The 2,127-nt window shown below is 62.8% G+C and overlaps 1 long non-coding RNA gene across 1 annotated transcript in view; it reads left to right on the forward strand.

The window, feature by feature from the left end:
- Positions 1–2,127, forward strand: part of LOC144954513 (uncharacterized) — a 10,070-nt gene extending 7,943 nt beyond the window's left edge. The window contains exons 3-4 of the long non-coding RNA XR_013641246.1: positions 1,151–1,269; positions 2,075–2,127. This is a non-coding gene — a long non-coding RNA (uncharacterized LOC144954513). The remainder of the gene's footprint in view (positions 1–1,150; positions 1,270–2,074) is intronic.

A 2,127-nucleotide genomic window follows, 5' to 3' on the forward strand; every position in this document is an offset into this window, starting at 1 on the left:
GTATGTGTGCACGTGCGTGTGTGTGCACGTGCGTGTGTGTGTGCACGTGCGTGTGTGTGTGTGCACGTGCGTGTGTGTCCCGTGCGTGTGTGTGTGCGCGTGCGTGTGTGTGCACGTGCGTGTGTGTGTCCCGTGCGTGTGTGTGGCGTGTGTGTGTGTGCACGTGCGTGTGTGTGCGCGCGCGTGTGTTCGCGTGTGTGTGCGCATGCGTGTGTGTGTGTGCGCATGCGTGTGTGTCCCGTGCGCATGCGTGTGTGCGTGCGTGTCCCGTGTGTGTGCGCGCGTCCACAAACGAATGTGGATGAGTGTGCAAGCGTGAGTTCAAGCATAGCCATGTGAATGAGTGTGCGTGTACACACGCGTGGGGTGAGTGTGTCTGTGAACGCGTGCGTGTGTGTGTGTGGGGAGAGAGCGGTGGTGCAGCGGTTAGCGCGCCGCGAACCCCGGCAACCCGAGTTCGATTCCGCTCACGGCCAAAATCAATAACGATTATCCGAAACCGGCCCTGGGCCTCCACTAGATCGACTCAGCCTCAAATTAGTAACCTGGTGCATTGTGCAAAAACATCAGCACTGGTGCTGGCCACCCACCCCCTCGTAGTCTGTTGAAGGCGTGATAGTGGGGGGAGGGGGGGGCAATACTGGTAGGAACGAAGTGAACCAGCCTACAGTAGATGATATCGTCCGTCCGTCCGATGTCCGATTAGGTGTAGCAGCATCGCCCCCTACTGCACACACTTGGCAGGACCCTACAAAAACCTTTATAGACTCAGTGGGGCTTTCCTGGCTAAACAAGTGTAACATTCCCTTATAATTCCCTGAGATAGTTTTTAATTAAAAATTTAAATTAATGAGGTTTTCCTGGCTAAACAAGTGTAACATTCCCTTATAATTCCCCGAGATAGTTTTCATTAAAACATTTAAATTAAAATTAACTCACAGCGGCCTAAAGCCTACAGCTAGGCCTAAAGCCTAGAACTAGGCCTCAAACTCTCCCTTCGTATCGTAACCCCCGCCATTTCATTTTATTATAGCCATTCATTTGTTCGTTCCTACCAGCCCACCCCGCAGGGACCTGTTATGTAGCTGCCGCTGCTGTTGCTCACGATGATAACGACGACGACGACGATGATGTTGCTGTGTCTGTGCAGCGACTGTGCCCGGCCACGCGGAGGGCCTCACGCCCGTGGGCCCCGGTCACCGTGGCCTCCGGGCCAACATCTCCTGGGAGCGCGACGGGGCCCTCGTGACGGGAGGGCCGCAGACCCAGGTGGGGGGGAGGGGGGTCAGTCTGTCGTGGGGGGTGGTGGGGGGGTTCATCTTGAACTTGTTTCGTACGGAGCCAATCGCGCGCATCCACGTGAGCCCCCCTCTACCCCCCCCTCATCCTTGTTACCCCTCAACTTACCCCCCCCCCTCTTCTCCCCCTCATCCCCCCCACCCTCTCCCTCCCCTTCCCCCCACCCTCGTCCCCCACCCCCTTCTCCCCTTCGCCATCTTCCCCCCCCCCACCCTCTTCGCCCCCACCCTCGTCCTCCTTCTCCCCCCCCCCCCCATCTTCCCCCCCCCCGCTTCTTCCCCCCCCCGCTTCTTCCCCCCCCCCCCCCGCTTCTTCCCCCCCCCCCCCCGCTTCTTCCCCCCCCCCCCCCCGCTTCTTCCCCCCCCCCCCCGCTTCTTCCCCCCCCCCCCCGCTTCTTCCCCCCCCCCCCCCCGCTTCTTTCCCCCCCCCCCCCCGCTTCTTCCCCCCCCCCCCCCCCGCTTCTTCCCCCCCCCCCCGCTTCTTCCCCCCCGCTTCTTCCCCCCCCGCTTCTTCCCCCCCCCCCGCTTCTTCCCCCCTCCCCGCTTCTTCTCCCCCCTCTCCCCCTCCCCCTCTTCGCCCCCACCCTCGTCCCCCACCTCCTTCTCCCCCCCCCATCTCCCCCCCCCCACCCTCTTTCCCCTTCTCTTCCCCCCTCCTCCCCCCCTCTCTCCCCTCCCCCTCTTCGCCCCCACCCTCGTCCCCCCCCCACCCTCTTCCCCCCCACCCTCGTCCCCCACCCCCGTCTCGCGCCCCCCCACCCTCCCACGAGTGGCAGGGTTCGTTTGGAGGTCGCGCGGCGCCGACGCAGCTGAGCGGCACCCTCGTCGT

This window comes from Lampetra fluviatilis, unplaced genomic scaffold (assembly GCF_964198595.1).
Source record: "Lampetra fluviatilis unplaced genomic scaffold, kcLamFluv1.1 SCAFFOLD_1352, whole genome shotgun sequence".
In the NCBI taxonomy this organism is placed as follows: domain Eukaryota; kingdom Metazoa; phylum Chordata; class Hyperoartia; order Petromyzontiformes; family Petromyzontidae; genus Lampetra; species Lampetra fluviatilis.